At 40.0% G+C, this 26,329-nt stretch overlaps 1 protein-coding gene across 1 annotated transcript in view; it reads right to left on the bottom strand.

Annotated features, from left to right (window-relative positions):
* The window catches only part of LOC149151867 (cactus-binding carboxy-terminal, cactin), a 234,872-nt gene that overhangs the window by 69,276 nt on the left and 139,267 nt on the right, over positions 1 to 26,329 (bottom strand). The window lies entirely within an intron of this gene.

Raw genomic sequence — 26,329 nt, 5'->3', positions numbered from 1 at the left:
GAATCGTACTAGTGACAGAATTTACCATTACGATAAACCCATTTTAAAATGCTCTAAAAATGAAAATACTATTCCTTGAACATCAGCATAAGACATCTTGTACCAAGAGAATCAATGAATGTGAGGGTAAACAAATTGCATAGAAACAACAAAGAGCAAAGGTGACCATAATTAACTATTAAAGATAGGCATCTAAGTGTCGTTTCGCATTGGCTCTAACATTGGAATTAAATAAAGTAATACAGTTCCAACAGTATAACTTCTAGTAATTACAAATGATTCTTTTTTAAATTGAATATATGTCAAGGCACTTTAACGATGCAAAGTTTCCACAGAACTTAATTGAAATTATTCAACTCTGTCCTTGCAGATTTCTGGGTAAAATGGAAAATATTATGCCAAATTAACCTTAAATTTTAATTAAACAATCTATGAGAAAATGCCCCCAAAACAACTAATTACTGCTGAGAGGAACTAGATACAATCTGAAAGTAGAGTATAATGAAATCTTTGCACTCTTCCACCAATCTCGTGGAGGAGCATCAGGCTTAAACAAGATCATAGGAAGGGAATGTATACATCACATTGCAAACATGTAACGACACAATCTTCTACAAGCAGACAATCTGAGAGAGGACTCAGAGATGTGATGTCATTAGCTTTCCTTCACACCTAGATACAATAATTAACAACATAAGAAATTGAAATACAAGCTCTACACTTACTAAAGAAAAGAAAACACATCAGGCACTCACTGGATTTGAACTTATCAATACCTCTATGGACAAGCATTAGGAGAGAAGAAACATTACTTGTGCTTTTTCTGAGTAACTTGAGTATCCAAAAGGTTGAAAAAACGATCAACAGTTCTGATCAAGATTAATATCATAGAAGAAACTTTGGTCCTGGGAAAATATTTCATTATCTGCCAAAATAAATGGCAATCCATGTCAATTTCCCACCTTAAAGCAATTCCCAAAATTGACCAGCATGCTACTGATACAAGCTATAGTGATTAACAATGCAGGATCAAAAGCAAGCAAAAGATTGGAGAAAGGCTATGAGAGAAAGATTGGAGAAATGCTAGGAAGAAGATTGGAGAGCAACAGAGCAAGCCCCTAGCATTGAGGGCATGATGCTGGGGGAGAATGTAACACAGCCTCTCCCTCGATGCTGTGATTGTCCTATTAACCGATTATGTGTTTATCAGGCATTATTTTGGGCCTTTCTACCACTTAATGAAAAATGTAAGCTTTTCCATTACAGCATTGTAGAAAATTTAAGGTCCCTGTAGGCTCTCCAGTTTTAGTTTCTTTTACACATCATTGTTTAATGCCCAACCCCATGTTTCATTTCACATTTGCTGGAATAAACATGAATTATAAATTGCAACCAAAACACCACTAGGCTACGACTACTTTTAACTCCACTTTCACTTCTGCTGATAAAATAAATTCCAGACAAGCACACACACAAATGAACACTTATTTTTGGTCAATCTCAGACCCTGGAAAAACCCACAAGGGGAAAACCAGTTATAAGAGTATTTTATTTGCTTATCTCAGAGAACTTTTTACAAAGCATTAAATACACTTCAAATACTTATCTCTCCCTTGAAGTTTGTGCCAACTTCCTAGGAATTTGTACCACTGTCCTTAGAATACATGCCTCTGTTCTAAACTGCACTTCAAACTGTGTGCCACTGTCAGACCTCTGCTGCTCAGAAAATTGTGTCACTTTCAGCAGACTAACCCCTTGATTTCAGCACTGTCAGATGAGGAATCTATCCTCAAACTGCGTGCCACAGGTCTGCTAATATCACCCCAAAATTTGGGCTGCAAGATGAGGAATCTCTCCTAAAATTTTGCACTGACAGACTTCAGTATTCTCCTCCTTTTTCGGGCCTATCAGACCTCTGAAATCTCCTCAAAAATCATGCTGAGTCTGCCTCAGCACCTTGAAAATCACGCTGGGATTTGCCTTGGTTTCAGTCCTGGAAATGACTGCTAAACCTTGGTCTGCGTGCCACTGATTTCCTACCTAGAAACTTGGACTGTGTGCTGCTCCTTGCCTCAGTTTCATCACTCTTTTCGGGCCTGTTCCCCAAGGAAAATGCGTTGTTCCTGCCTTGAACTCAGCACTGGAATCACCCTTTTCCCTTGGAATGTGTGCCACATTCACTGCCTTCAAACTCAGGCTTGTGCCTGAGTTTTCTCCTTGCTGTAGTCTCAGCTTTCTTCTCGTTGCTGTGCATTCTCTCCTTGAGCAAACTATCTCTGCTATCACAGCTTTCCTCCTCCTCCTCTTCCTTGTTCTTCTCCACTTCTCCTCCAAATGCACATGAATAATGAGAACCTCCTCCTCTAGAAGCTATCTCAGCTGTGAAAATTCTATCACTGCAGCAACTGATTTTGGATTGTGAAAACCGGTGCAGCAAGGGAGGATTTTATTATTCAGCAATTTTCTAGTACAACAGGGTGCCAAACTGGCTCTCCCACAGATAGACAAATTTTCCAGCACTTCTCATGAACCCAGCGTAGGCCCTACTGAACTCTGCGTCAGCCTACTGAGGCTTTGCACAGCCTCGCTGGCCTTTTGCGTCACTCCTGCAGTCTCTGCGTGGATGACGCAAGCCTTGCTGGCTCTACGCAATCTCTGCTGCATCTGCGTGGCTTCCTTTGGCCCTGCGTCTGCCTCCTTCCTCTGCGTTGATTTCCCATCTCTCTGTTCCGTACTTGCTGCCTCCTGACTGCTCTCCAGACCACTAGTTCAATTTCTCAACTAACCCCGCTCCAGAAATTGTACTCACTGGTCTCCCTCAGTCTATTCTCCAAGTGACCTAAAATCGCGCTTAGTACTCGGATAAAAAAAAATTGCCCGATTTTTTGGGAAAAAAATCCTAGGGAATTTTTTATTTTTATTTTTTTTTCCTTTTTTGAGGAGGGGGAGGTGACCCAAGCTATCCCTGTCACAAGTAGAGGACGTGGTCTACCTCCTGTAGCTCCTAGTTCTTTAGCTTCTAGAGCACAGCAAACTCCATAGTCTACTGCAGCCTGCCAACTCCACCGACATCTACATCTAGAGGGGCAGAGGAAATCAGTAGTATTAGACTTTAGTTATTTGGTTCATTTCATTGTATATGACATTATGACTCATGATATGAGATACATTATTATATTTTTCGTTGATATTTTGAGGTTGAGTTGGGACTTAGGAGTCAGGGCTTACTATTCAGGACACAATTCATTGTTATGTGTGATTTTAGCACTAGAAATGATATTAAACATCTTATATATTAGTTCTTTTATCATATTTATGTGTCAATGTATTTATTTTATGTTGTAGATGGTTTAGATATTAAAAAAATTGAAAAAAAAATGAAAATTTTTGTACCAAACGATTTTTTCCCGATTATTACCGATTTTTTCCCGATTATTACGATTTTTTCCTCGCGTCGATATTATCCCGATAACGATTAGTGCAACATTGAGAATATCTGCCACTTGTTCTCTTGTAGGAGTGTAGCTCAACTGTACAGCTCCTCGTTGGACACAGTCTCTGACAAAGTGACACCGGATATCAATATGCTGCGACCTATCATGAAATACTGGATTCTCAGAGAGTTTGATGCAACTCTAATTATCACACATGATCTTGGTCGCCTCCATATTTCTTCTGAATAGGTTCACCAGCAGTTTTCTAAGCCATATGGCCTCACACGAAGCTGTGCTTGCTGCCATCTATTCCACCTCAGATGAGCTCAGAGTCACAGACTTTTGTTTCCTACTGCACCAAGAGGTCATTCCTGATCCAATGTTGAAACAGTACCCAGAGGTGGTTTTCCAATCCACTGAACTTCCTGCCCAATCTGCATCAGTAAATCCACTCAACCTGATATCCTTCCCCTTGGTGTATAAGAGCCCATAATCAACTGTTCCCTATAAATACCTAAGAACGTGTTTGGTTGTTGCCCAGTGTGCCTTCTTTGGTTCCATCATGAACTGACTATGGGTGTTGACAGCGTAGCAAGTATCTGGCCTGGTATTGACCAGATACATCAGGGACCCTATGAGCTGTCGATATAGGGTGGGATCGACATCCTTGTCTTTTGATGCATCAATCTTCTTCTAGTCGATGATCATTGGCGTAGCCATAGGTCTACAGTCTCCCATCCCGAATCTTTTCAGGATCTCTGTAGCATACCTCCCTTGCCCAAGGAAGATTTCTCCTTTCTGCTGCCAAACTTCCAACCCTAGGAAGTAGTGCATTCGTCCCAGATCCTTCATATCGAACTTTGTGGCTAGATTCTTCTTGCAATCCTCAATGAGTCTGGATGATCCTGTCAGAAAGAGATCATCCACATATAATACTAAGATAAGTGGCTCGTTCTCTACGACCAGATAGTAAAGATTCGTATCCACATCACTCTTGACAAACCTCATCTTCTGCAAGTAGGCATCTATTCGACCATACCACGCTCTCAGTCCCTGTTTCAGCCCATACAAGGCTTTCTTCAATCTGCATACATGAGACTTCTTCTCATGAGTTTCAAAGCCCTCTGGTTGTTCAATGTATACCTCTTCTTCTATTACCCCGTTCAGAAATGTCGTCTTGACATCCATCTGATGGATCTCCCATCCCATCTGGGTTGCAAGAGATATCACGATCCTAATAGATGTATACCTGGCTACCAGGGCGAAGGTTTCCTCATAGTCAATCCCTTCCTTTTGAGCATACCCCTTAGCCACAAACCTGGCCTTGTATTTCTCAACACTGTCGTCCATAGCATATTTGATCTTGTAGATCCATCTTGAACCTACCATAGATCTGTCTTGAGGCCTTGACACCACCTCCCAAACATCGTTCACCATTATGGAGTTATACTCCTCCACCATTGCATCTAGCCAGACCTGATGCTGAGCTGCCTCCTTGAAACTAGCAGGCTCCCCATCCTGAGCTACTAACGCCTGATACCTGTCTGGCTATTTTCGCTCCCTCTTATTGTTCCTTGGCTCACCGATGAAGTTCTTTGCATCACGCAGAATCTGACGAAGTTCTCTGCTAGTTCTTCCTCTGCCAACAGGTGCTTCTGTTCGCTCCTCTTCCTCATCCTGAGAGTCTCCCTGACCTGAGGAAGGATTCTTCACTTTCATTGGTTGAAGAGGCATGATCAACGGATCCTCTTTCCACTGCTCCTTGGAAGGCATTTCATGAGATCTTCTAAAAGCTCTGTCCTCCATGAACTTTACATCTCGTCGTACTACTACATTCCTGCTCCCCGGAAGATAGATTCTGTATGCCTTAGCATTCTCGCTATATCCCACCAGATACCCCTTTTTTGCAGTCTGATCCAGCTTCTTCCTCTTTTCTTCAGGTATGCGGCAATATGCTAAACTCCCAAAAATCCTGAAATCACTGACTTGAGGCGTCTTCCCAGTGAAGACTTTCTCTGGAGTAATCTTGCCCAATGCCCGATGAGGAGTCCTATTCTGAATGTAGACAATTGTGTTACATGCTTCTACCCACAGGAATTTTGGCATATCCTGATCATATAGCATGGCCCTAGCTGCTTCTACAATAGTCCTGTTTTTCCTTTCTGCCACGCCATTTTGCTCCGGATTGTAGGGAGTTATCCACTCTCTTTTGATGCCCTCCTTAGCGCAATAATCAGTGAAATCCTTATCGACATACTCTCCACCATTATCTGAGCGCAAGACTTTTATTTTCTTACCAGTCAGATTCTCCACTAGAGCCTTGAACTCCTTGAATCGACAGAAAACCTCATCCTTGGTTTTCAGAAAATAAATCCAAGTTTTCCTCGAGTGGTCGTCAATGAAGGTAAGGAAATACTCGGCACTGCTAAGAGCTTTGACAGACATATGTCCGCAGATATTTGAGTGTATCAATCCTAGTACACTCTTGTCCCTATGTTTGCTCCTAGGAAATGTCGCCTTGGCATACTTTCCTAGAGCGCATCCCCTACATACATCACCTTGTTCCGTACTCAAATCCGAAACTCCTTTTACAGTGCTCTCTCAGAGCTCCATGGTGCAAGTGACCCATCATTCTGTGTCATAGTTCGTTCAAGTCCTTGTCCCCATGACTGCCTATTAGTGCCATTGGAGATTCTAGTTGCAATCTATACAACCGATTACTTTTGATCCCAATCTGCACTTTCTTTTTCCAGCTCGGGTGTTTGACATATACCTTTTCCTTGATGAAGTAGACGTCATAGCCCTTGCCCTGTAGTTGTGACACGGAAAGTAAGTTCATCCCCAATCCTGGTATATGCAGCGCATTTGTGGCACGGAACTGCTCTCCCGATTCTGTCTGAAAAACTATGGTACCCTTTCCTACTGGAGTACACTTTGCCTTGTTCCCCATGGTGATCTGAAAGTTCATCTTCTCTTCTCGATATTCTGAGAAACACTCCCTGATTCTTGTCATATACCATGAGACTCCACTATCTATATACCATACCTCTGATGATGCAACACTAGTCATGTACGCCACTTCTTCTTCCATCCTGGAAGCCAACATAAAGAAATTGAAATCTCTTTCTCTTGTGCAATCTTCTTAAAATCCGTGTGAGTCCCCTGAGGTAGATGCCACTTACTCTGATACCATGTGAAAATTCTATCACTACAGCAACTGATTTACTTTTCTTACTTATTTCACCATAAGTTATTCATGAAATTAGTTCAACAAACATTAAAATAAATACTGCTGCAGATATCACATTGTAATACAAAAACAAACATATGCTCAAGAATCAACACATTGACACAGTTATTTTGGACTAATGTCCTCGGAAAAACCCAATGTGGGAAAACCGGTGCAGCAAGGGAGGATTTTATTATTCAGCAATTTTCTAGTACAACAGGGTGCCAAACTGGCTTACCCACAGATAAACAAATTTTCCAGCACTTCTCTTGAACCCAGCGTAGGCCCTACCGACCTCTGCGTCAGCCTGAAACCCTCTGCGTCAACAGACTGAGGCTCCGCGCAACCTCTCTGGCCTTCTGCGTCACTCCTGCAATCTCTGCGTGGATGACGTAGGCCTTGCTGGCTCTACGCAGTCTATGCTGCCTCTGCGTGGCTTCCTCTGGCCCTGCGTCTGCCTCTTGCCTCTGCGTTGATCTCCCGTCTCTTTGTTCCGTACTTGCTGCCTCCTGACTACTCTCCAGACCACTGGTTCAATTTCTCAGCTAACCCCCCTCCAGAAATTGAACTGACTAGTCTCCCTCAGTCTATTCTCCAAGTGACCCTCAAGCCTCCTCTTATATTTTTCTCATTGACAAATCAACGGCTGAGATTAAGTCCCTAATCAACGGCTAAGATTAGATCTAGCTTGATCCATGTCTTTTGGACCATTCTTACACAGTTTCATATTAATACACATTAATATTTTATTTTCCCTAAGTTTAGACTTAAGGACTCCATTAAAAATATTAATTATTTTAATATCTCTTGAACTGTTTAGAATCTGCCCAAACCCTTTCTGGGTATTGGAGATCTCATCTGCCCAAACCCTTTCTGGGTATTGGAGATCTCATCTGCCCCAAACTCTCCACCAAATTTCATGGCTAGAGCACATCCGATGCTACCCCAAATCAACATCAGCCTCCTCTTCTCCTTCTCCAATTCTACACTTGAAGAATTAAATAAGCTCTCCTTGCCTTTTTCCCTTTCTAATCTCTCATAATGAGGAGAAACCCTAACACCCTTACATCAATGGCTGAGATTAGATCTCAAGTCTCCTTGATCAAGGGTGGAGATCTAATCTCCCATTGACCCCCTCATTAATGAGCTCCCTAGTCACTTTAATGTTGTTTTTGTACCTTGTACCTTTTTCCACACAAAGTCACTTTAAAAACATAAAGTGACTTTAATAATATAAAGTACCATGCACTTTTCTCATAAAGTCACTTACTAAAAAGGTGTCTCGTGTGTTTTCCTAGGCCAAAGGCAAAAAGCACTAGGAAACACTTCCTCAATACCCTTTTTCCCAACAAGCATGTATACCAAATGATGTTTTAGTTCTTATTTGTTGTGATGTTAATTTATTAAGCAATACAACAAATAAATAAAAGGAATATATATATTAAATTTCATTCTGATTAGCCCCAAGAGTTAGCTCAAGTGGTCATGAGCCATACGTGAGTACTCTCATCTCTCCCCAAAATTTAGAGAGGTCACATGTTTGACTCTCTTGATCCCTTCAGGTTTATGCTCTATTTTCAAGGTCAACGGTTTACCCCATTTACCATCTATGTATCATGGGGAAGTACTCAAAGGGTTTTGCATGGAGTTTCCTTGGTAAAAAATAATAATGAAAAAAAATCCATTCTAGCCAAATGGCAAGCCAGTCAAAAAATATGATACCAATGCTATGCATGGTATCATATTTATAGATAAACCAAAGATGGAAATTAAAAGATTCATAAGACAAACAGCTCAAAAGGATCAATTGTTTTCGTAGGGCTTTGTGTGCTTTGATTTACAGGCAGACTCATACTTAGAATCAGTGGAGGGTCAAGTCAGACGGACTCAAACTCAGAGTGACTCTATCTGATCTAATTTCAATGACTATTTTCTAAACAATACATAAAATATTTAGTTTTAATGAAGAAAAAAACCCCCAAGGAAGGTGCCCAGGTGCAGGCATTCCCCCATCCCTGCCCCCACCTTGATATGATGTCAGCGCACACGAAAGGGCCATTTTCGTAGGAAGGGAGCCCAGGTAGGTTTTGAATATTCAATGAAGAACTATTGATTGGGTAGAAAATTTGTGTAATGTGCATGTGTGGGATTGGTTGTTTTACTTGCTTCCGCTGAATAATTTTTGTTAATACTCTAGCCAAGTTTTTATTTAGTAGATCTAATCTACTAGGTTAATATATAATAGAGTTGCTAGGGTTGGAATATAACAAGAATATGGACACAAAATTGAAGAGGTCTATAGCATTCCATCCACAAATATGAGCAAACAAAATTAATCAACGGGACTTTTTGTTGAGAATTCAATAGGGAAATGAATATGTTAATTCACTTTAACATGATAATTGTTTGTGTTACCTTTTTTTATTAGCTTTGTTCCTTATTATTATAATGCGAGATACATCAAACAGCTACCAAAACAATAAGAACAGTGACACAGTATATAGGTTGCAAGCCAAGGCCAAAACCCCTCCTCTTGAGGGGAAAACCCTTAAATCTCTTCTCTTCTTATAGATCCTTCAATTGACGAATACCAAGACCTTGTGACTCAGACCAATACCCTCCAAGATCAAGATCAACCACTAACTCGGCCTCCTGCTACAAGAACTTCGACCTCCTACTGAAGATCTGAAATTTTGTTTGCCCGACAATTGCTGCAACTATAGCTACCACACTTGAAAACTTCAATCTTCTTCTTAGAGCCTTCTTCTTCCCTTTGCTTGCCTTTCCTTGTGACTTAGGGGTAGAGAGATACCCTTAGTGACCTTTGGTTGCCTTCTTTCTTCTTCCCTTCGCTTTCCTTCGTACTAGATATAACCCTTGCGCAAAAACCCTAGCTTCGTCTTGCACGTGGGAGAGAGAACTAGCCCAAACACTTCGACTTTCGTCGACTTCTTCTTCGTCCTTCTTCTTCACATAGAATGAGAGATGAGTGAGTGATCCTTAGGAGGACGAGTTCCTCTCTTTATATAGGCCTCCTCAAGGGGTAAACATGGTTCTTCAATTAGGTCAACTTGACAGCGTCTAGGCCGACATGATCTTGGAGGGCATTTCGACACTTTAAAGACAAATAATTTTTCTTTACAAGATACAATGTGCCCATTAGGGTCTTCAATATATGACAATGACTCTTAAACCTAGGACAAACCCTAGAAGCACTCAATGTGTGCTTGACCTATAAAATAAAAGAACTTGAGCATGAAACCCATGCTCCAATAATAATAATTTCTTTTCATTTTATAATTTACAAGAGTACATTTCATACTTATGAAAACTGAACCTAGTTACACATTTTTCAACACTTCCGTACAGCTTTTGAGGTGTTATAATTAGAGGCATCCAAAGACCGACAATGAATATCTCATTTTTATACAACATTCCTACAACAAAACAGTCCACACTTTGATTAGTAAGTCATCATTTGAGACTTGTTTTGGATATTCTCCACCTTCACTTTTGCATGTAGTATATGGGCAGCAAGGAGTGAGGGTGGATCTCACAGGGGATGCCTTAGGGGCAAAAATATTTGTTGAGAAAATTAGGCAGATCCATTTGCAAGTACAGGAGACACTAAATAAATCACAAAAAAAGTACAAGGCTAGGTATGATCAGTACAGGACATACAGGTCATTCAGAATGGGAGATCAAGTATGGTTATAGTTGAACAAGGAGAGTCTACAAGGTCCTAGTAAGAAAATCAAGACTATACAATATGGTCCTTTCGAGATACTAGATAAGGTGGGAGATAATGCCTCTAGACTCGGTCCTTCCCCATACATGCACATTTATTCAGTGCTGAATTTGAAAATTTTCAAACTCTATGAGCCTTCCATGTTGGATTAGGAAGAGGAGTAGGTCCTACCTTCCCTAGAGGATTTAGCACCAGATGCTCAAGAAAAGTTGATGGAGGATACGGTTTTGTAGAACAGTTCCAAAACTACAAGAAAGGGACAACATGACCTTTGGCAAATTGGGTTGAAAGGACAACTTCCAGGCAAGGCTAAATGGTGCTCTAGGAAGAAGGTAGAGTAAAAACTCCCACACCTCATTCAATAGAAACTTTTAGGAACCAAAAGCCTCCCAAAATGAAAAGGTATGGCCTTAATTGGATCATTATATTATTTCTCATCCATCTCGATGCTTTCAAAGTGGAAAAATAGAAGGAATCAACTTACAGGAATGGTTTTATTGGCAGGATGCAGTTTGGAGAATTGGGGTTTCAAAACATTTGGGGTCATTTTCGGGGGGTAAAACTTTGTTTCTTAAGCATCACACCTCGTGATGTTATTCTACACTCAAAGACCTTTCCAATGATGCAAGAATCGCATCAATCGAGGTTCGAATGCAAAAGTTATGCCTTCTAGAAGTTGACCTTTTCAGACCACCATAATTCGAGAGGATGCCACATTGGCCCCTATTACCCATGCAAAAGGAGCTAGCCACGTGTGCACCATTAGTTGAGTTGTAACTCATGTTGAAAGTTGGATGGGTCAAATCTAGCCCCTAGTTGGCTATTAAGCTATGTTATAACCAAGCCATTAGAAGAAAAAGAGGTTTCATTCTATTTGCTTGAATTTTGTTCCATAATAGAGCAGAGTAGCTAAATGTGGATATAAAGAGATCATAATAAAGGGGGTTTGTGTTATGTAGCAACCTATTGACCACTCTGTGTTAACGACCCCATAGCAGTACACCCCTTTTTTCACAAAAGGGATCTATCATGTTCGAGTGTTCGCGCCTTTCAGATTTCATCATCAGTGGACAGTTTTGTAAAGATGTCAACCCATTTTGCATATGTATAATGTAAATAATCCTAGTATGACCATGTCTGTATGTAACAACCTAGGTAAACCTATGGTTTTGGTGACGATCTCCATTCTAGGAGGTTTTTTGTCTCACTAATTCATTTGTGTCTCTAGACACAAATGATCGGTAGAGTTTTTCCCTCCACTCTTACCCCAAAGCTAGAATGGATTTTGTCGCTAAGATCTTAGGCGAGTCCTAGTGTTTTAGATCAAGTCTATGTAAAAGTGATTTGGGAATAATCCTAGCTAATTGGCTAGATTATTTTATTACAAGTCACTTGGTCTACTGGATTATATTTTGTGTCACAAAAATGGGTATTTTTTGAGGGTCTATAACGAACAGGTTTTCCCCCTCTATGTATTAAAATGGAAAATCTTGATGTAAAAAATATTTAGTGCATGGTCCCTCATAATTAGACACCATGGCTATGTATTACAGGGTTGGAAAAATAATCAATCCCCTCATAAGTCAATTAATTAAATTTCTGGAAAAATTAAATTAAAATCCTAAGCCAAAAATTTAATTAATTTTGTGTCCTAAGTAAAATTAAATTCTCCAATGCTAAAATTTGTGGGTTTTAAAAGTTAATTTTTGGAGGTCCCTGACCAAGGGAATATTGAAGAAATCAAGAAATTTTGGACCATTGGGCCTTGGTGGTTAAGTCAAAGTCAAATTTTTGAGGAAAGTAACTCAAAATAATTAATTTGAGTTAATTAAAAATCAATTAAATGAAAAATTCAATTTTTCCTCAAAAAAATAAATAATTTCAACGGTGATCATTAAAGATTAATTAAATCTTCCCCGGATGCGGGTGTTTAACGCGATGGGACGGGAGATGGAAGCCAGCCACATGCCGCTCCATGGGCATCACGTGGCCTTCCATGCGAGAGGACAACGTGCACATTCCTGGTTTAAAACGAAGGGACGGAGGCCGGCAGAAGTGAATGCCCAGAGCATTGATGCAGTTATGGCGGATGGGAAGACGAGGCGGGTAGGTGACGATGGCGAGTTTATATCCGGTTGGGAGCATGGAATTCTGGTCGTTCTGCACTTGGCTGGCCTCTCTGGTGTTGAAGCGGCCCCCTCTCAGGCGGTGGAGTCTAATACTGTGTTGGTTCTGGTTTGCGACGGTCCGGCTCATCTGGCAATTGGCAGGGAGGCTCATACCATTATGGTGAGACCCAGACAAAGGTTGCTGAGCCGTCGTGGTTCCTCCAGAGGCGGGGCTCGAGCAGATCTGTGAGAAATGAAACGAGGCACTGTTGCCACTATAATCTGGTAAGCTCCATTGGAGCCGCTCCCCTGATCTCCGGTCATCATATGGATGCAGAGGCATCCAGCTCGGCCTCCTTGCTAGCCTTCGGCTCCACGATTTTCAACTTCACCAGCTCCACGGCAAATCCGAGAATTAGTGCTCATGTCTCCATTCAGTTCATCGAGAACCCTCCTGAGGTGGATGACCCCATGGATGCTCAGGAGCATGGGACGCAGGACCACCAGGGTGATGCAGAGCAAGCTCCGACTGTTGAGATGGAGCAGGAAGACAAGAATCGGGCCAACATTGAGGGTACATCCAAGCAATCCCAGAATGCTCCAAAAGCCACCGCTGGGGAAGCGGAAGCGACCTCGCCTACCCATGCTGAGCCAGATTACTACGGCTGGTGCCCAATTGTGGAGGAGCCACAGGATGAGCAGAGTGAATAATCACGCCGGCGCCCCTGCTCCACCTGGGCGCAAGCACGCTGCCGTCTCCTGGTTTGTTGTTGTTTCAGTCTATGTTTTTTTCAGAATGTCAAAGCTGATGGTTTTTTGTGTCTCCCCTGCGCGGGACGACCTGAACAGTCCTTTTTGTGTCAATGGTGATAGTTCTTTCTGTATCCCCTGCGAGGGCTTGTGTGTCTATGGACAGTCTTAATTTTGTCTTAGTTTTGTCTATGCCTGGGCAAAAGCAAACGGGTCTTACCTGATGTAATTTTGTACTCTGTAAATATTTAATAGAATAGCTTTGTTACCGAGAAAAAAAAAAGATTAATTAAATCTTTATGAACAGTGGAGATTAATTTGACAGGGATCAAGCCAACTAGTCGTTGGAGATTTAACCTATAAATTAGAGGTTGGTGTCAGTTTGTCTTTTCATCCGATCTTTGAATCGTGTACTAAGCTCTCAAGCAATCTTGTATACTTTTTTGGAATTAATGCAAAAGTCTTTGGGGTTTAAAACGTGCGTTGGTGTTCCTCTTCATGAATCTATGGTAAAATTGTTTTAATTTCTTCTTAATATTATGTGAAAACTATCAATCAATAGCTCTCTTAGAATAATCTGAATACAAGTATCTTATTCAGTTTGTTGGATCTAGGGTAACATTTTTTTAATTTTGATTGAAGTACAGGTATCTCTATTTCTTGAGAATTTTATTGTTGTTCTATTTCTCTACTTGGTTTGATGGTTCATCTAATGTTTGCAGGAGATCTCTTAGGTTTCCATTGAGCGTTTGGGGATAGTCCTCGGTTGGACCAGCCAACTCTCAGCATATATTTTCTGAAGAGCCTACCTCATATAAGCTCCAGGATTTATCTAATGATAAATTCTTTTTTTGCAGTGTGTTTTTGGGGCTAGTACCTCTCTAAAATTTTAAAATCTTTTAAATATCTTGTGGAAAAATTAATAAATCTGGCTAGTAAGAGCCTTTGATTATCAGATCTGGGAGCGGAGTATACTCCTCAGATCTGATAGATCTGCAACCTTTGTGCATAGATCTGTAAAAAACAATTAGATCTGAAATTTTTCTAACTTGGGTTTTTGGGGTTTTATTCATTTTTGTATATTTGGGATCTGGGTATTTTTTGTTTTTGTTTTGCAAGTGCGGATCTGAAGGAAAAAATTTAATTTGAAGCCAGATCTAGACCCTGGAGGGCAAGATCTGGCCTCAATACCATTTTGCAGGGACATTATTCAAAGTTATTTTTCCGAGGGTTTCGAATTTAGATCTGAGGATTTTATAAGTCTTTCTGAGGACAAATCTGAAGTAGAAGTATATCATTTTAAAAAAGGAATTTCTAGAAAAAAATTAAGGTTCTTGGGCTACCATTTGCTGCCTAAAAGCCCTTCAAAATTCCTCTGTTGCCTTGTTCTATGTTTTTCTTCTTGTTGACCTCGGTGTTTCTCTAAAATCGCAGTTCTTTTTTCCCTATGCCCTTTTTTTCTGCTTCTTTTCTCTATGTTTTACCTTCTCTCCTCGGCCCTAACTTGTCCCTTGTCTTTCTGCACGCAGTGTTTCTCCTAACCCGTCTTTCCTCTTTCTCTCTGCGTCACCTTTCCTCTCCTCGTGTCCCTGTTTTCTTCCTTTCTCCCTCATTTGTGTTTCCTGCATGTGTTCTTCCTTTCTGTGTGAGGGGCTTCTCCAAGTGGTTGCTCTGCATGGACTCCTCCCTATCCCCTCTGCACGTTATCCCTGCTTCATCGCTCTTCCTAACCCGCGTGAACTCTTTCCCTCTCGACTGCATACCAACCTCACCCTCGAATCCTTTATGCGTGCTCCTCTCCTCTCCGCGTCGCGACCCTCTTTGCGTCCTCTTCATCCCTTTGTTGTTGCCTGCAAAACCTTTCCTCCGCCGTCATTCTGCCCGAGCTCCTTTCCCTCATGACTTCCCTTTTTCTTTGTTTTGATTTTTGTTAGGTTTAAGTCTCAAATAAAATTGAATTTCTTTTTTTTTTTGCTTGATTTTCCCTTTTGTTTTAAAAATTTCGATTTTTTTTAATGAATTGGCTTTTCATTTTTTTTTTATTTTTTTTTTGTTTAAAACAAAAGAAAACCTTAAAATTTGATTTTCATTTTGGGCTTTAAAAATGAATTAAATTTAAAGGAAAACTTAAAAGGCTTCAACAAATTCAAATTTTTATGTGGCCTACACCAAAGTGATCAGTCATTCGATTTACTAGAGCGGGGTTTGCTAAGTAAAGTTGAATCAGTGATCAATTTGCAGCGAGGGGCAGTGAGTACTAGACAGAGAGGCAGAGATAGTGCTGAGAGACCAGCGCAGAGGCAAAGAGGTAGACGCAGAAGCAAGAGCAGGCCACGCAAAGCCCAGCAGAGACAGCGCAGAGCCAGAAGGGTCTGCGTCATCCACGCAGAGGGCAGCAAGAGTGACGCATAGGGCCATAGAGGCTGCGCAGTGCCTCAGAGGACTTACGCAAAGGGGTTTGAGGCTAATGCAGAGGCCAAAAGCGCTGACGCAGTGCTTCAGTGGTGCTGGAGAGGGTTTCGTGGGGCAGATTTTCTGAATATCCGCTTCCGAATAGAGAGGTATTACTGTCGGTTATTGTTTTCTGTCAAATGAGCCAGTTTGGCACCCAGTTGTACTCAAGGATACACTGCATAATAATATAACCCTCATAATTGTTGCACTGGTTTTCCCACATTGGGTTTTCCCCGGGAAGAGTTGTCCAAAAATAATGGTGTCACTTGTGTGTTTTGTTATTCTTTTAGCTGTTGATCTGTAGATGGTTGAAACTGTATTGTGTTTATTTCGATGTTTATATATTTAAATAACTTGTTTGTAATTAACAAGGAGGAGAAATAAACCAGAAGAATACAGATAAAATTTCTAACAGGTAATACTTAGAAATTTCAACATTTGGCCCATTAAAAAATTTAATTAACAAAGCCTTTTTCTCATATTTGCCACATTTAAAAAATTTCTTCATTCATGAGCTTTATCACATTAAAATTGTCGAAGGAATAATTAAATTTTTAATCTAAAGTTCCTTTTTGGGTTTTTGTGTTAGGAGTTTGGGACTTTAAATTTTTCAAAAGGGAAAATTTTGTGGTGTTAAAAAATTTTAAATTTCTCTATAGTCAAGACACATTTAAATATTTTTTAAATCATCTCTAAAGTTTGAATATAGGAAAACAAGAAATTTTTCCTGAATTGAAGCATTTAAGGAATTTATTTATAATCCGAAATTGTTTGAAGTGCCTAGCATTTGAATTTCATGGTTCTACATGGTAATTAATTTTCGAAAATTAATTGCTTAAGTCTTTTGCATGCTAAGGATTTTTATACTTGACATCTATTGAGATTGCTCGTCATTTAATTAATTCTAAGTGTGGTTTAATTACTTGAATTATTTGATATTTATTTCATATTAAATGTTTAAGAATTTTTCAAGTAATTGTTAAGTACTTTTTCATAGAATTGTGATAAATTGCATATCTTTTTTTTCCTAAACTGAGTATTATTTTTGAGCATCTATATAATTGGCATTGATATTAAATTGTGAAGAAGTTTTTGTTCTCTTTGAGCTATAATCGCATTAAAAATATTTGAAGTAATAAGCTTGTGGTTTAATTGAGCATTATATTGTGATATTGCTGAGAAGTTCATTTCTCAGTTTTTGTCTAAGAGAGGTGAATATTTATTTGGGCGATTAATGGTTTTTGGCTTATAACTTTGAAGCAGAGCATGGCATAAGCGCTTTCAATCCTTGAACCTAGCTTCATCATCTTCTAATCGTCTCATGCATTTGCATATTAGGTTAGCCTTGTATAACTAAAATTTACTTCCAAGCATAAGCTTGGTCGATAGAGAGAGGTACCCATCCATCTTTGCTTGAGAAGCCTGCTTTTAATAGTACTTAAAACGGTGACCTTGCAGTCGTCAGAGCCACAACTCTCTGCAGCGTCGAAGGCACTAGGTATGTTAGATTTTCAGGAGAGGTATCGTTAATCACACTTTAGTGTGCTTCACCTTATCTTCTCTCTACCACGTACTACAAAATCAAGCTCGATATAGAAAAGATCGAAGGCTTAAAACTTAGATAGGCATTTAACTAAAATTAACCAAGATTCCTGCATCTCACATTAGTTTTAGGATCTGCGTTTCATATAAGATAGTCATTCATCCAAGTAGCAGTGGTTCATCAATTACTTAGTCCTAAATTTCCTAGCAAGATAGTTGACTCCATAAGGCACTGGTATCAACTGTTTAAATCTAATTGAATTCTATAAGTCTTGCTAAATCTAAAATCAAGTTCTTGGTTGCTTAACTGTGTCTCCCGAACTGGTTGGTTCCCAACTAGTTCTCCTTCATTTCATTTCCATAGGGTCTACCCCCCTTAGCCTGCTATTCGGAGACAGCTTAAACGAAGAGATTGGGGATCAAGGTGACAACCCACAATTTGAGTCGTTGTCGCAGTGCCTAGACATTTTGTGCGACAGCACAATCCACATGCCACAGGTCATAGGCAACCCCATAAGGAGTTCCTTCTACTTTATATATGCATCGTTTCCATTCCAAACAAAAGAGAGCAAAGTAGCCTCACCTTTCAGTTGGGTTTTCTCCTGAAAGAGTTTTCACGAGCATATATTGGTGTTCTTTATGATTGGTGCATGTTTGTATTTCAATGTTCTCTATTTTCTGCATTTATATATTACATGCATAAATAACAAAATCGATAATAATAAATCTGAAATCTAAAAGGAATTAACCCTTAGGTATAGATTTCGGTTTATTTTCACAGACCTATTATGACTAACTGTCCAATCGAATATTCATGGCAACTTACATATCATTATTGGTCATCCAAAACAACCACATTGTTCAAGTGAAAATGGTTAGTGGTAAACCAAAAACCACTAGTATTAATGGAAGATAGTTAGTGATCAACCAAAAAAGCCTACCAAACCAAGTGAAGATTGTTTGAACCACCCCATAAAGAATCCAAAGCTTAAGCTTGGATCCCTTCAACAAGCTTCTCACTTTGCACCTAACAAATGGGAATATCAAATATCAATGATGATAGTCAGGCTTGAAGATTCAAAGTCTTCTTAGTCATAAAAATCATCAACATTTAGGAATTTCAAAATAACAATTGGTCTCCTCAAATCAATCAAATCAACTATTGGGATGCTAATTAGCAAAATGGGAATGTTCAGTCATAGTAGTTGTTCACTTCCAGATGAACTATTCAACATACAGAGATTGGCAGATTTTCTGTTGATTTTTGGGTGTTGAGTTTTCTAGGATCTTCTAAACTAATAATTTCTAATGATTTCTTAGATTAATCTTTTCTTCTATTCATTTTCATCATAAAGCAATTACACAAAAGATCTCAACAGTAGAAATAAAATGCCAGTAGGATCATAAAGAGACAGCCAAACAAGAACACAAACATTTACCCTGGGAAAACCCACACGTGGAAAAACCCAGCAACCTTTTCCTTAGAGAAATTCTTCAATTCAACAAGAGACACACCTAGATCTTCTAGTCAATCACAAGGTCGACCTGACTAGCGAAGTAGACTTGGTCGAACCATGTCCAACTGCTTCCTAGTCAAGTCAAACAAGTGCCCAAGAACCTCGGCCTGATCTAATCTGCTAAGGCAAACATTCGGCCTGCTTCTATACCCAAGCATCATGATATTTGATCTCGATGTGCTTCGACCTGTCATCATGATCATCTCCTACACCAGATCAAACAGTCTTATGAGCAGTTACTGAAGCCACATTGCTTCTCAACTCGTCAAACTAGCTGCAATATACTCAGCATCTGCAATCCTCAATGCGATATATGTTTGCTTCTTGCCCAAGAAAAATCCAACCTAAATCATCATCCTGATGTGTTCTTTCCGTCTTCAGCACTCTGCCCAAACTGAATCTGTATATTCCTACAGTTGCTTCCTTCACTAGAATGATTACCACAGTTGTTTGACATTGAAGCAAGGCTTGACTGCTCACTCTATCACAGAAGCAAATCCTCCTGCCACTGTTGCTGCCTTCGTCATGTGAGTCCTTCTGCTCCCATCAGAAACAAGTCACATAATAACAAGATCAACAAAGACTCATCAAATACCCATCAAATCAAGAATACCAAGCCCAATGTGTCTTCTTGTGATCGTACAAAGCCTTCTTCAACCATGAGACTTCTTCTCATGTACCTCAAAGCCCTAAGGTAGCTCTATGTACACTTCTTCTTCCTCATTACTCCATTGATAAAAGCAATCTTTGCATCCACCTGGTGCAATATTCAAAGCAATAGAAATGATAATAATTCTAACAAAGGTGTTCCTGACAATTGAGGCAAACATCTTGTCATGATCCTCTCCCTCTTTCTGGGAGAACCTTCTAGTCTTAACTCTTTCTTTGCACTTGTCTATGCTGCCATATGCTACATGCTAGATCTTGTAGATCCATTTGGAAGTCACCACTGACTTCTCTTCGGTACAATCAAGGTATACTTCAAACTTGTTGATTTGCTTGCTCCCTCTAAGCTCAGATCTCATCTAGTACAATATCTCTCAACACAAATCATCGATTCTAGGAAAGTCCTCTTATCACAAGCTTTGCTTCATTTTTCCACTACTTCCATTTGTTGTCAGAGCCTTGCAGCCTTCACTATGTACCTGCAATCCTCACTAGGAGGTTATGGAAGAACAATTATAACCAAGCAAGGATATAAAGACAAGAGGCTAATAGTAAAACAATAACAACAATAATTAAGGAAGAGAGATATAGGTTACTTATCTTTTGAGGATTATAGGGAAATGTCAGCTCCCTCTTGATCTTAGCCTTCTTGCATCCATCTTGCAAATTTATCAACCTTGTCCTCATCATCAACATGATGTTATTCCTTGCTTGTATGAGCTAGGGTTTCTTGTTTCAGCGGGCTTGTTCTTTTAGCGAAAACATTAATCTAGGTCCATATCCATGGTTTTATCCACAAACCCTAAGATTTTTTCATCCAAGGTTTTTAGTCTTCTAGGATAAACCCTAGTTTTTCAAAATTCATTTACAACATTTGCAAGTCCAACAGACTTTGCAATGCCCATATCCAATGTCCAAAAACCATACAATCCCCATGCTTCAGCAAAACAATCAAAGATATTCCATCTTGATATTAAACTATGCACATGTGTCAAGATCAAGGATCTTCCAGTGAGATGTCTTCATCAAGAGAGAAATATGAGAGACAAACTAGATACTACTCCAACATTACTAGCAGTGATGTTCTAGCAACCATCTATTCTCGGCTAAACATTGATCTTGAACCTTTCAACCCAAGGAGCTTGTACTTCATCATACTAGTAATAATAAGGACACATCAAGTTGTACAAATCGCTCATCTTTCTTGAGGCGACATTGGTCTCAAACTTGAAAGGGGATCCAACCTCTTCTTCACTCTAAGCTTGTCATGTCCAATGAACTTCCTCCATCAAGGTGCGCTTTGTTCAAAAGCACATTAGTGACAGTGATCTTTTCCTTAATGTGCAGAGTATTGATTTCAAGACTGCGTATCCATATAAAATATTAACATCAGCATATGCAATGCATCTTCCAGAGCATATTACATTAATAGTGCAAGGTCCATGACAATAAATGAAAGGGCTTGTGGCTTCAATGCAACATCTTTTATTATGTAATATCCCAAAGCTTAAAAATTTCGACAAATCTAGCACACTTTAGTGTTCTAGTTAAAAATACTTGCAATCAAAACACTGAAGACAACATGATCTGGAAATGCAGCCTTTATTCATATTATTAACTAAAGAAACGAGTACATGCCCATACAAAAATATCGAAGCCCCTGCAGTGGCATGCCCAGCTGCTCATTAAAATAGAAAGCAAGACTGAAGCACAATTGTGGATCCTGGATGGATCCACCAGACAAATCGCACCCGCGGGGCTTTCGTCCCAGGGATCAAACTAGAACTAGTCACGCCAAGTTCTCAAGAAAACACAATAAGATAGATAAACCCGAAATGATCCAATGCCTAGCTCCTATCCCCTTTTATAGGCTTGATGGATTCTCTAGAAGCCTTATTTTATTATTTCCCATGAAAAATGAAGGAAAATACTAGGGGCAGATACCATGGGAAAATACCATAGTAAATACCATGGGTAGGTTTCATCCATTTTGACCATATCCAAAAAAGGGAATATTACAAATCCTCCCGCCCAAAGATTGCTTGCCCTCAAGCAATTCATTGCTATCCACAACAGAAGCATTGATACCAGGATCCCATACAACTCGATGTGATATTCCATATCTCCATGCTAAATGATCTTGAATGGATCCTTCGATACTTGGATCCCAAAAAATCCTCTGACCAATCATGCCCCCAATGGATTCTCCTGGATCCCAATGCCACCTAAGTCCTAGGACCTGTGGGTTATGGTACCATCTCAGCCCTCCATCATTGCTTGTGCCAAAGGGCCCAAGCTGCAATATGCCCTTGGCTGTGAGTATCCTCCTAGGAATCAACCCATCAATAGAGTACCAACTCATAATCTCTCACCAATCCATGCCTTGGGAAGGATGAATACCTGCAAATCTACTATGTTGATGTTGCTCAATGCTCAACTCATGCTGCTCCATTCGGTCACCCAACATGATGCATTTGGAGAACTCTGCCCTGCTCTTCCCAGTGTATAAAGGTGGGTTGGTAGTGTTGCAAGCCTCATCTATGTACTCCTATAGAGGGTTGCTCTGGAACTCCCAACTGTACTCCTCTTGCTTCCTTGTGAGGGACTTGAGTTGTTCCTCAACATTAGACAACTTGGTCGTTGATTCAACACATACCCCTATGAGCTCCTCAATTTTTCTATTCTCCTGTAAGACAGTGTCTCGGACTGTCCAGACTCTCTGCTTCAACATCATAAGATCTGTCTTGAAATGCATGATCCTTTCTCGAAAGTCCTCTACTGGCAATTCTAGTGCCCTGCTAAATGTCTTTGTATTTGTCTGCACCAGATGCCCCATGACCACAACTTCAACTTGAACCTTTGACTGACCCTCCAGAAATGGCTCATCTTGCATACTATATTTGTCATGCTACCCCGCATGATCATGCTCATCATGTCAGATTATTACTACTAGCTCCTCATTTGATTCTCCTTGAATGTCTTCTTCCTGGCCTTCTCCACATGTGGAGATAAGTTGTCCACCCTCTCCGGTTGTCACACATGGATGCACTAGTGGACTATTATCTACACCAGATTGCACATATTCTCTATTGATGTTCTCCTGGATATCTATAGACTCAACTACCACATCAACAAGAGGAATTACCTCCTTCCTTTATGCATGTACTTTGTCAAGCTGACTGATTATCATCTGCTTGTCCTGCAAGTTTCTCTGAAAAAACAGGGTGTTGTTGTTCACCATCTGAACTTGACTGCTTGGATCTTTCATAGGTTCTCTTTAGAAAATCAGTGAACCCAACTATGGATGAATCCCCATGATCTGCCCTTGTTGCCTCCTTATCACTTGGACATGAATGGTTAAGGGCCCAAGGTCCCTTGCTGCTAAAGCATAATGCTCTCCTCCTTAGTTCATTCTTGTTGCAGATTTTGTTCTTGCTTCCTCCATCAATCCTTCTCAACTCCTTTCTAGTCAGCACCCTTCTGAGAAATTTTATGTTTTGCCTGACTAACTTCTCGACTAGATCATAGGTAGTTGGTGATACCTTTGGCTCCTTCCTCCAAATGGTCAACAATTTGGATCTTAGTATCTTGCAAATGTCAGCATCTCCTGCTAAGAATAGCGACACAATCTTTTGCATGCTTGTTTTGACACAATCTCGAAGAGTTGATGTAATGTTGGTGTAAAAGCTTTGTAGTAACTGAAAGATCAAGTCGTCACATTCCAAATTCAACATAGAGGTGCCAAAGCTGAACTCTGCCATGAGTTTTAAAATTATGCACCACTTCTGAAAGGTAGGAAGCATGATGTTATTCAATCCCTGAAGGGCTTCTACTATCAGCCGCAGTATATCTCTCATGAGATCATTGTTGTAGGGCAGTAGTGGCGATGTTAGAGCTATGACCCCGTTGAGACAGAAGCAACTGTGAGCCTGACCTCTTCACAAGGATGTTCCCAAAGTTTGGGTTGTATCAATGCAAGCATGGATGGCTTGAGAGCCCAACTAAGTTTCTTCCATTCTGGTTGCCCCACCTTAGACAGACATGTGTCTAATTCCTCCAACTTAAGAAGGGCATCTCTTGACTTTATACACTGCAACTCGAATCCAAGTGCAAAGAGACACTTGCTTCTGACATCTTCCTTTCGGATATCCTTTGATTGTTAAAGGATAGCATGGATCTTTTGAGAGAAAGGCATGTTGTTCTGCTCTTGCTTCTGATCTGCACGTTGTTGCCATTTTTGATCCACCAAAGTATTACAACATAGAGGACCAGTGGATGTACTACTATGTTGATTCTTGAGGCATTTCCAAAAGTAAAGTGATGACATTATGGCTTGGCATCAGCGGATTTCAACGCTTGATCTTCTCTCTCTCCTTGGCTTTCTTCAATAAAATTGATTTACCTCCTTTGAGCAGAGATAATAAACCCTTGTAGAAATAATAATAAATTGTTCTCCTGCAATAATAACCTTGATCTGGATCTCCTATGTGGTGATACCACTCAAATATAATAAGAGCAGATCAATTGAAAACCTAGGTCCAGCTAGCTCAAGCTATTGGAGATAACATAACATCTTCCTGAGAAATCAATCTATACTGAGAAAATGATAAATCTTTAGCCTCCATACCACTGTAAAATACCGAAGACAAAATATGGCCACTATCTTTGAACACTATTTTATTTTATTTTCAACTAGCACTCCACTTAATTCACTTAATTTCAAAGGAACCATTTAATACACTCTTTCCATATAAAATAAACTCCTTTCATGCAACCCATACGTTACACCATACAATAATTAAAATGGTTCAACCATTTATTTGATAATGGCAACGAATCACACCAATTCATGGAACTCATACATTAACCATTAATAAAATTTACCATGACCGTGTGAGCTTGGACAGACCCCTTGCGTCTAGAAGTAATTTGAGTGTTGTCGCGCAGTGTAATAAATGAAGCTCTTAACCATAACGGCCTTATACATGCTCACTTGTTGCGATTGATTGAGACGACTCATGAGTTTTGTCTAGACACCTTCACAATAGAGCAATGCTCATCAACAAGCACAATGGATCTCTCATGCAATAATCTAAGTGGTCGAGATCTTAATTAATGGCAGCTTTTTGCAACGTGACGCACTCCTCAACACTCCCTATCTGTTGTGTCGCGCTTCACCTTCACGAATTCCTTGTCCTCACGGTTTGTAGCCACGCCCTAATCTTGCACTTGCTCCAATGCTCAGACCCCACGCGATGGCTCTCTTTCCTCAATCTGAAGTTGGGAAATATACCGCTCTAATAGTTGGCAGCCACCTCTAATAAATATGATCTCAAGAATTGTAATGACCCTCAGCTCCTTAACTGCAAGAGGTGCAAATCAACCATCTCACAATGTAAATAGACTTAGTTTGTCAATGTAATTAAATCACAACCCTCTATTGCATGAACTCGACCCCTGAATTGTGATGGATCACAGCAGACTCCGACTGGGCACTTCCTCGACGATTCGAGCCTCCAGTGTGATGAAAGATGTTGTTGTCAAATTGATCTCCTGCACAGCCCTCAATCCATCGCTCTCCCAAACAGCGGCTTCATTATTCTGGCTTGGTAGTTGGAAGGGAAGGGTTCTCGGCCTGGTGGTGTTCTACTTGAGGTAGTCCAACGCTGAAGATGTCCCCTACCACGATTCTGAAATTCGTTACGCTCGGAGGCAACAGCAATCTTGAGCACTCGCTCCACCAATCAAATATCAGGGATGGCAGCTGGCAATTGGATCTGCTTTCTGAATGGTTTTGTCCAACAAGGCGATTCAAACACAAACCTTTTCGCCAGACCTTGTGTTGGGAATCTCCAATCTCAGCTCACTAATGAATGAGATTTGTGCAACACCTCAAATCTGATGCTTCTTCTCCACAAAACAGTATGGCCTCGTGGCTCTTCAACGTAATCCTGCGCGACAGCTTCCACGAACCAAGGCAATCAACTCGTTCCTGCAATAAATTTGAAACTCGTGCTCTTGATCTAGAAATTGATTGACGTGGAAAACCCAGTGATATATATATATATATATATATATAAAGAACAAAAAACCTTCAATCGACTCGTTCCTGCAATAAATTTGAAACCAGTGCTCTTGATCTAGAAATTGATTGACGTGGAAAACCTAGTAATATATATATATATATATATATATATATTAAAGAACAGAAAACCTTCTACAGATATAGATCTAGTCTGCCAACTGGTTGCGGAAAATAGAAAATGGGAGACCAACTAGGGTGATATTAAATACCACCGAAGATGGAAATGCAGGCTAGGGTAAGAATAAATCCCACCGAAATTTCTTGCATAAAACTGTCAGGCTAGCAGGATGCACGGCTCTAATACCACTATAATATCCCAAAGCTTAAAAATTTCGACAGATCTAGCACACTTTAGTGTTCTAGTTAAAAATACTTGCAATCAAAACATTGAACACAACATGATCTGGAAATGCAGCCTTTATTTATATTATTAAGTAAAGAAACAAGTACATGCCCATACAAAAATATCAAAGCCCCTGCAGTGGCATGCTCGGCTACTCATTAAATTAGGAAGCAAGACTAAAGCGCAATTGTGGATCCTGGATGGATCCACCAGACAAATTGCACCCATGGGGTTTTCGTCCCAGGGATCAGACAATACCACAGTAAATACCATGGGTAGGTTTCATCCATTTTGACCATATCCAAAAGAAAGGAATACTACATATTAGACCGCGGAGTTATAGCTTTGTTGGTCTCTTTATATGTTTGACTTCTAGGTACTCATACATATCTTTGAACAAAGTTGTAATGTGCTTGTAGGAAACAATGTCTTTAAACAATATGAATTGTATCT

Source organism: Pinus tabuliformis, chromosome 9 (assembly GCF_031772625.1).
Source record: "Pinus tabuliformis cultivar Carrire ecotype Pingquan chromosome 9, CPIR1, whole genome shotgun sequence".
Lineage (NCBI taxonomy): Eukaryota > Viridiplantae > Streptophyta > Pinopsida > Pinales > Pinaceae > Pinus > Pinus tabuliformis.
The sequence above is the reverse complement of the archived record's forward strand: the minus strand, read 5'-3'. Positions and strand labels throughout refer to the sequence as shown.